The sequence below is a fragment of the Palaemon carinicauda genome, chromosome 5 (assembly GCF_036898095.1).
Source record: "Palaemon carinicauda isolate YSFRI2023 chromosome 5, ASM3689809v2, whole genome shotgun sequence".
Taxonomy (NCBI): Eukaryota; Metazoa; Arthropoda; class Malacostraca; order Decapoda; family Palaemonidae; genus Palaemon; species Palaemon carinicauda.
Genome location: NC_090729.1, coordinates 181,333,447 through 181,343,822, shown reverse-complemented (window position 1 = coordinate 181,343,822; position 10,376 = coordinate 181,333,447). Strand labels below are relative to the sequence as shown.

The following is a 10,376-nucleotide window of genomic DNA, read 5'->3' as shown; positions in this document are numbered from 1 at the left end:
GTCGAAATCCATGCTCTCCCACAAATTTCCAATACAGGGTTGGGAAGTGTTCAATCTATAGCGTGCATATCTACCTAAATATTTAGACGTTCTTTTTGACGTCTTGGGTACACTATTTATCAATATAGATATTTCATTTTGTACTTTTTGTATTTTAGATCAATATAGATATCTATTTTATTTTTTTGTCAAGCCGTGAATAAAAACAAGTGTATCATTTCATAAAATAAATCAGAATCTCTGTAATAAAATAATCCTCTTACAACCTTTCAATGGTAATCTGGATGTATACGAATTTATTGAGTTTATTACGGAAAACGAGTCTGAAATATTTCCGTTCAGACATGAATAAACCATAATGTAAGACTAAAAATGTTCTTTAGCCGCAAAGAGATCCTTTCATGGGCTTGAAAGCATTTTATTGCTTTTAAAACGATGGGTAATCGTATTACTGAAATATAATGTATGAATGGTCATCAATTTAATAACCAGAGGGAAATTGTATTATTATTATTATTATTATTATTATTATTATTATTATTATTATTATTATTATTATCATCACTACTACTACTACTACTACTACTACTACTACTACTAGCTAAGCTACAACCCTAGTTGGAAAAGAAAGATGCTATAAGCCAAAGGCTTCACCAGGGAAAAATAGCATAGTGAGGAAAAGAAATGAGGAAATAAATAAACGATATAAGAAGTAATGAACAATTAGAATAAAATATTTCTAAATCACTAACAACATTAAATCAGATATTACATATATAAAAAGACTTAAGTCAGCCTGCTCAACATAAAAACATTTGCTGCAAGTTTGAACTTTAGAAGTTGTACCGATTCAACTAGGCTACCCGATTAGAAAGATCATTCCACAACTTGGTCACAGCTGGGATAAAACTCCAAGAATACTGTGCAGTATTGAGCTTCAAGATGGAGAAGGCCTGACTATTAGAATTAACTGAATGCCTAGTATTAGGAACAGGGTGGTGGAACTGTCCGGGAAGATCTGAATGTAAAGGATGGTCAGATTTATAAAAAATCTTATGCAACATGCATAACGAACTAATTGAACGACGGTGCCAGAGATTAATATCTAAGTCGGGAATAAGAAATTTAGTAGACGGCAAATTCCTGTCCAAAAAAATTAAGATGAGAATCAGCAGCTGAAGACCAGACAGGAGAACAATTCTCGAAACAAGGTAGAATGAAAGAATGAAAACACTTTTTCAGAATAAATGGATCACCAAAAATCTTAAGAGACTTTCTCAATAAGCCAATTTTTGTGCAATCGAAGAATATACAGACCTAACGTGTTTCTCAAATTAATTTGCTGTCGAGAATCACACCTAAAAGCTTATAAGAGCCATACAGAGTTAAAGAAACATTATCAATGCTGGGATCCGGATGTTGAGGAACCACTGTCCTTGACCTACTTACAATCATACCTTGAGTTTTGTTAGGATTCAACTTCATTCGTCATAACTTGCACCATGCACTAATTTTAGCTAAATCTTTATTGAGGGATTCAGCAACCCCAGATCTACATTCAGGAGATGGAATTGATGCAAAAGAGAGTAGCGTCATCTGCACATGCAACAAGCTGGTTTTCTAGCCCAAACCACATGTCATGTGTATACAGTATGAAAAGTAATGGACCAAGAACGCTACTCTGAGGAACACCAGATATCACATTCCTAAACCCACTATGGTGCCCGTCAACAACTCTTAGACATCTATTACTTAAAAATTCAACAATAATGCTAAGAAACGATCCACCCTCTCCCAACTGTTTGAGTTTGAAAACAAGGGCTTCATGATTAACACGGTCAAAGGCAGCACTAAAATCAGGGCCAATCATACGAACTTCCTGACCACAATCAACAATTTTTGTACAGCATTGGAGATTGTAAGAAGAGCATCACATGCTCCAAGGCCTCATAGGCTATTTGAGTTTAAAGTAATGAAACGTTTATACAAGTAAATAAAACTATATAAAAAGAAAATAACTGAATAAAGGCATTGGATCCGAGAGGAAACTAAAGTAGAGGATATTCTAACATGTAAGAAAAAGAAATGAACATGGGCAGGACATATAATGAGAACAACAGATAATAAATCGACATTAAGAAAGTTTGAATTGACATGGTCTGAGGCATTTGTCCTGCAGAGGACTAGAAACGGTTGCACATGCATATATATATATATATATATATATATATATATATATATATATATATATATATATATATATATATATATATATATTCTGATGAAAACAGGTATTCTTCGTCTTTAAACCCAGGCGTTGCTTCACGAGCGCCCCCAAGTAGAAAACAGCGTAAACAAACGAGAGAAAAAAATGAAGCCTTTTGTTGGTGCAAATAACCTTTAGGTGGTGTTCAAACACGGCTGGGGTGGGGGCGGGGGTGGGATGAGATTCTCACCAAAACACGACTGAAGGCGGCGGGAGACTTGCTGCTCCAATGTAAGAATATGAAGAATATGCAGAACAAAGCGCAGGATTCCAAAACTTCAACTGGAAATGTTTACTGAGGTTCGTCCTGACGCTCACATCCGAAACCCTTCATCGTATCATGAAATAACAAATGTCTCGAACGATGATTTTAATTATTATTATTACTTGCTAAGCTACAGCCCTAGTTGGAAAAGCAGGATGCTATAAGCCCAGAGGCCCCAACAGGGAAAATAGCTCAGTGAGGAAAGGAAAAAAGGAAAATAAAATATTTCAGGAAGAGTAACAACATTAAACTAAACATTTCCTATATAAACTATAAAAACTTTAACAAAACAAGAGGAAAAGAAATAAGATAGAAGAAGAGTGTGCTCGAGTGTACCCTCAAGCAAGAGAACTCTAAACCAAGGCAGTGGAAGACAATGGTACAGAGGTTATGGCACTACCCAAGACTAGAGAACAATGGTTTGATTTTGGAGTGTCCTTCTCCTAAAAGAGCTGCTTACCATAGCTAAAGAGTCTCTTCTACCCTTACCAAGAGGAAAGTGGCCACTGAACAATTACAGTGCAGTAACCCCTTGAGTGAAGAAGAATTATTTGGTAATCTGTGTTGTCAGGTGTATGAGGACAGAGGAGAATATGAAAAGAATAGGCCAGACTATTCAGTGTGTATGTAGGCAAAGGGAAAATGAACCATACCCAGAAAGAAAGATCCAATGTAGTACTGTCTGGCCAGTCAAAAGACCCCATAACTCTCTAGCGGTAGTATCTCAACGGGTGGCTGGTGCCTTGGCCAACCTACTACCTACCGTGGTTTCGAAATGGAGAGGAATTCAACGAGGGAGTGTATATATATATATATATATATATATATATATATATATATATTATATATATATATAGACGCATTCGTATGGTATATACATGAACGAGTATGTGTATGTATATATATATATATATATATATATATATATATATATATATATATATACACACATAAATATATATATTTATATATATATATATATATATATATATATATATTTATATATATATAGACATGTATATACATTATATATATATACATATATATATATATATATATATATATATACACACATAAATATATATATATATATATATATATATATATATATATATATATATACATATAGCCTATATATACATACATATATATATATATATATATATATATGATATATCATATTCTTGTAAAATTTATATGAAATCCCAAGCAGACTGGAATGGGATTTTGCATGATCTTTTGTGCTTGAATTGGTCACAATTATATAATAGTGTAGATCCTGTTGTCCCTTTGAATGAGAATCTGGTCAACATAATTGATAGGCGTATCCCTTCTCGTGTGCTAAGGTACCGAGTGAAGGACAAACCGTGGTTCAATGATGATTGTAGACGTGCTTATTTGGAGAAACAGGAGGCCTATCATCTTTGGAAGGGTAACAGATCAGATTTGACCTGGAGCAACTATACTCAGCTTCGAGCTTTTTGCTCAGAGAGTTTATGCCTCAACTGAAAAGGAGTACAATTTAACCATAAAAGAAACACTTTCTGGTACAACTCAGGAACATAAATGGTGGTCTACCCTTAAATCTGCACTCTTTGGTGTAGATGCAACAGTTCCTCCTTTTACTCAAACCAGATGGCTCAGTCACTCACTGTCCAAAGGAAAAGGCAACCCTTTTGGCTGATGTTTTTGACAGTAAACAGAGTAATGAAAAACTTGAACTTCCTCATTCCTGTTTTCCTGAGGCTAAACTAACTAGTTTAGCTTTTCGATCTCGTGAGATTAAAGCTCTGTTGATGGACCTTGATGCTTATGGAGGTGTAGACCCAAATGGTATTTTTCCTTTGTTTTTTATAAAGACAGCAGATTTCTTAGCTCCAAAGTTATCAGTTATTTTGCGCAAGTTAGCAAGAAGAGGAGCTTTTAGCACTAGTTGGAGAATTGGTAATGTTACTCCTCTATGTAAATGTGTTTGTGGTAGCTCAAGTCCCACTGATTACCGCCCAATTTCCATAACTCCCATATTATCTAAAGTTTTTGAACGTCTTCTGGCAAAACGTCTTAACAGGTTTGCTGAAGGTAATCATCTACTCCCTAGTTTGCAATTTGGTTTTCGTAAAGGCCTTGGAGCATGTGATGCCCTTCTTACAATCTCCAATGCTGTACAGAAATCCCTTGATTGTGGTCGGGAAGTTCGTATGATTGGCCTTGATTTTAGTGCTGCCTTTGACCGTGTTAATCATGAGGCCCTTGTTTTCAAACTGAAACAGTTGGGAGTGGGTGGGTCGTTTCTTAGCATTATTATTGATTTTTTAAGTAATAGATCTCAAAGAGTTGTTGCTGATGGGCACCATAGTGATTATAGGAATGTGATATCCGGTGTTCCACAGGGTAGTGTTCTTGGCCCATTACTTTTCATACTATATACACATGACATGTGGTTTGGCCTTGAAAACAAGCTTGTTGCATATGCAGATGATGCTACTCTCTTTGCATCAATTCTATCCCCTGAATGTAGATCTAGGGTTGGTGAATCCCTTAATAGAGATTTAGCTAGAATTAGTGCATGGTGCAAATTATGGGGTATGAAGTTGAATCCTAACAAAACTCAAAGTATGATTGTAAGTAGGTCAAGGACGGTGGCTCCTCAACATCCGGATCTCAGTATTGATAATGTTTCTTTAAATATGTATGACTCTTTCCAAATTTTAGGTGTGATTCTCGACAGTAAATTTACTTTTGAGAAACATATAAGGTCTGTGTCTTCTTCAATTGCACAAAAAATAGGCTTATTGAGAAAGTCTTTCAAGATTTTCGGTGATCAATCTATTCTGAAGAAGTGTTTTAATTCTTTCATTCTACCTTGTTTTGAGTATTGTTCTCCTGTCTGGTCTTCAGCTGCTGATTCTCATCTTAATTTGTTGGACAGAAACTTACGGTCGATTAAATTTCTTATTCCTGATCTAGATATTAATCTCTGGCACCGTCGTTCAATTAGTTCATTATGCATGTTGCATAAGATTTTTCATAACTCTGACCATCCTTTACATTCAGATCTCCCAGGACAATTCTATCCTGTTCGGAATACTAGGCAGGCAGTTAATTCTAATAGCCAGGCCTTCTCCATCACGAGACTCAATACTACGCAGTACTCTAGAAGTTTTATTCCAGCTGTTACCAAGTTGTGGAATGATCTTCCTAATCGGGTGGTTGAATCAGTAGAACTTCAAAAGTTCAAAGTTGGAGCAAATGCTTTTTTGTTGACCAGGCGGACATGAGTCTTTTTATAGTTTATTTATGACATATTTGTTTTTGATGTTGTTAATAGTTTATATATGACATGTCTGTTTTGACGTTGTTACTTATTTTAGAATGATATATTGTTAATTTGTTCTCTTCATTTATTTATTTCCTTTTTTCCTTTCCTCACTGGGCTATTTTTCCCTGTTGGAGCCCCTGGGCTTATAGCATCTTGCTTTTCCAACTAGGGTTGTGGCTTGGATAGTAATAATATATATACATATATATATATATATATATATATATATATATATATATATATATATATATATATATATATATATGCAGGAACTAAAACACACCGTAGAATATGGATAGAAATTTCAGGCTGTATAAAAAAAATCTATTTTATATGGAAGAAAATACAGAGAGAAAGTTAAAGAACAAATGATTCTTAGAATAAAATATGCAATAAAGATACGCTTTTAGACGGGAATCAAGTACTGGATCGATGGAGATGGTGTGATTATTCTGAAGGTTTGTTGAATATCTAAAATAGATGCGAGGCAGAGTTGCGTTAAGCAAAACATGAAAGTATTAATAACAATAATAATAATAATAATAATAATAATAATAATAAATATTAATAATAATAATAATAATAATAAAAATAATAATAAATATTAATAATAAAAAAATAATAATAATAAAAACATTAATTTCTATTATTATTATTATTAGCTCAGCTACAACCCTAGTCGGAAAAGCAAGATGCTATAAGCCCAATGGCTCCAACGGGGGAAAAAGAGCCCAGCGAGGAAAGGAAATAAGGAAGTAAACGATGAGAAATAATTAACAAATAAAATATTTTAAAAACAGTAACAACATCAAAACAGATATTTCATATATAAACTATAAAAAGACTTAATAATGTAAGGATTGGAAAGCTTAAGGATATAACGGCTGATTTATGTAAATTCAGTGGATGATGGAAGCAGGGGAATGAGGTGAGACATAATAGGAGGTAACGGATCGTGAGCAGATATAGGTCTGAAATTGGAGATGATATGCATACCAAGGATTGTTGGATCAACTTTTAAGATTTTCATGTTTATGTAGGTGAAAGTTGGATGCTGAATGTGAATGAATGATAGAATTAAGTTATTCATAATTTAAGATGTGTGAGAATAATTACTTGGGTGCAAAATGTGAAGATACGCAAAAAAAAACAGGAAAGATAAGTATAGTATAGAATAGATGAACAAATAAAATTAAGTTATTCATAATTTATGAGGTGCGAAAAGAATTAGGCTAAATGGGTGCAAAATGTGAAGATACACAAAAACACAATAAAGATAAGTATAGTATAGAATAGATGAAAAAAAATAAAATTTAGTTATTCATAATTCATGAGGTGTGAGAAGGATTAAATCGGTGCAAAATGTGAAGATCCACAAAAGCACAGGAAAGATAAGTATAGTGTAGAATAGATGAAAAAAATAAAATTTAGTTATTCATAATTTATGAGGTGCGCAAAGAATTAAATGGGTGCAAAATGTGAAGATAAACAAAAGCACAGGAATGATAAGTATAGTATAGAATAGATGAAAAAAATAAAATTAAGTTATTCATAATTTATGAGGTGCGAAAAGAATTAAATCGGTGCAAAATGTGAAGATCCACAAAACACAAGAAAGATAAGTATAGTATAGAATAGATGAAAAAGATAATTTAAAGCATTTTGAGGTGGTTAATTATTATGGAAAGAATGGACGACAAAAATCTTATGAAAACCAGAGCACATATTTCAGCAGTGCTTGGAAGTAGGCAGAAAAGATGACATTCAATGGATGGATAGATGGTGTGAAACACATATGGGGAAGGAAGGACCCTGATATCTAAGAAGCCCTAGGTAAATTTGAGTAGAGCAATATGTGTGAGGGGTTCGACGCACTGCTCATGGGTATATATTGTAGATGAATGAAGCAAAAAGGAATGAGGAAGTTTTAGCACAAAGGGGTTCATCCATAGTTCAGCAGTTAATGGATGAATTTGAGGATGACGTATTGTTATTCTCCTCTCTCTCTCTCTCTCTCTCTCTCTCTCTCTCTCTCTCTCTCTCTCTCTCTCTCTCTCTCTCTCTCTCTCTCTCTCTCTCTCTCTCTCTCTCTCTCTCTATATATATATATATATATATAGGCTATATGTATATATGTATATTATATATATACATATATAATATATACAGTATATATATATATATATATATATATATATATATTATATGTATATTATATATATGTATTATATATATAATATACATATATAATATATATATGTAATATATAAGTATAATATTCATATATAATATATATATATAATATATATATATATATAAAATATATATGTATATAATATATATACATATATATATATTATATATATACTCTATTAAGGCAAGTCCTTTCATGGATTAGTCGCCCACCATAATTCTCTATTCATGGTCACCTCTTTAAGCTCTCTCTCTCTCTCTCTCTCTCTCTCTCTCTCTCTCTCTCTCTCTCTCTCTCTCTCTCTATATATATATATATATATATATATATATATATATATATATATATATATATATATACATACATACAAGGAATTGCAACAGAAAGAGGCATGGAAAGAATAATGGTGGTATTAACACTATTGGACAGAAAAAGTGTAACATGGATACGGGAGCAAACTAAATAGAGGATATTCTAACATGTGAAAAAAAGAAATGGACATGGGTCGGACATAATGAAAATGTCAGATGATAGATGGGCATTAGGAATAATGGAATGGGTACCTACAGATTGCAAAAGAAGCAGATATAGGAAGAGAAGACAATGGATTGACGAAATGTGAAAACTTTCGGGTTAAAACTCGCATAATAAAACTATTAACAGAAGGAATGGAAGGAAATTTTTAGGGCCGTTGTCCTGCACACGCACATACACACACACACACACACACACACACACACACACATATATATATATATATATATATATATATATATATATATATATATATATATATATATATATATATGCAACTTTCTGTACATATAGAACCATAATATTGGTTTGTTTGAGTTTTTTGTCAATTGGAGAGTGGTGACATTCTCAGAAGATCTTTCAATACTATATACCTTCTTTAATTCTTATTAAAATATGTTTACATTGATAATATTACAATAGACATAAACAACAATCATAGATATCCTACCATTAAATGGAGAGTGAACCTAGCCCGTATGGGTGGGGATGACATTGACACCCATCTTGGGGGAGGTATCCGTTATTCAGTGACAGCCGAATGCAAGCCAAGTCACAACAGGATGGTAATCCTCACCTTACTACATAAGCCTACTGCCTGTGTCATAGGCTGTGTACATGTGTACACTGTACACGTTAAAGGTCGACCTTGGCTCTGACCTAGTTAATATTAGCGAACGGTCACGAATCAGTTTTGTGTGCGTTCCAACACTACGGGTAACTTTTTCATTCGAAAATTTCCGAAGGAATTTAGCTTTCACCGATAAGAAATTGTATATAGAATGCCATTTTCTCATTACTCCTGAGCACTTAAGATATATGAAAGAGTAAACACTGCACATGACGTAATATACACAAACAATGTAGATGATAGGGTTTACCGGGACGTAAACCTCTCTCAGTAAAGTCCGAAATCAACATGGAGACAATAGTAATGTATCAAATGAGTTGCTATAATGTTCAAGTAAGAATATTATCATTATTAAATGTCAATATTGATATACCATTATGCAAATACGTAGATATATACAGCAAGATTTACATAACAGTATATCGATATTAACATTTAACAATTATTTCAACAATTACTTGTACACTATAGCAGCTCATTTGAAACATCATTGCTTGCCTTCATTGTCCGAGTTTTACGTTTGGACGTCCGGTCGGTAATGTTATAATCCGCTTTGCTTGTGTTTATTACGTAATGTGTCAGTGCGTTGTTAGGAATATTTCTGGATCCACGAGGAGCAAATTAGTGGATCATTGGTATGTATATTATAATTTACTTTGTTATTGTCTTATACATATTGAACATGACTATCGGTCTATGTGTTTTAGAACAGTCCTTCCATATGCGCTGCTAAGATTATCCATTGATCGAGAGTCACTTTTCATCGAATGCCTTCATAACAATATTTTACACTGTGACCTATTATCCTATTGCCATGTTTTTTGTTGGCTACTTTTTATATATGACCAACAGCGTTGCAAGATTGTATGGCCGAAGGGTCGCGCAATCAAATTTACGACGATGGTTCCTCATTATACTTTTGCTTGGGTTTGTTTCTCCGTTATTGCTCGTTAAACCGCCTTTGTGATCCTCTTTAGCCATTTAAATTAGATCAAGTTTTATTGTGGTCGGTAGTGTATATCGTAGAGCAGCCTAGTCTAAAGTATTGCTTAACAGTACCGCTATTGTTTATTCTTGTCAACGAAGTAAAGTTTATGGGGTATATGTATCATAGCGGCCACCTGTCTGTTGGGTATTATAGAGTGCTTTCAATGACGTCACTGGGAA

The 10,376-nt window shown here is 33.5% G+C and overlaps 1 protein-coding gene across 1 annotated transcript in view; it reads right to left on the bottom strand.

Annotated features, from left to right (window-relative positions):
* Positions 1 to 9,469, bottom strand: part of LOC137640694 (uncharacterized) — an 82,967-nt gene extending 73,498 nt beyond the window's left edge. The window contains exon 1 of the mRNA XM_068373187.1: positions 9,030 to 9,469. The gene's annotated coding sequence lies outside the window, so the exon portion shown is untranslated. The remainder of the gene's footprint in view (positions 1 to 9,029) is intronic.
* Between the last annotated feature and the right edge of the window lie 907 nt (positions 9,470 to 10,376).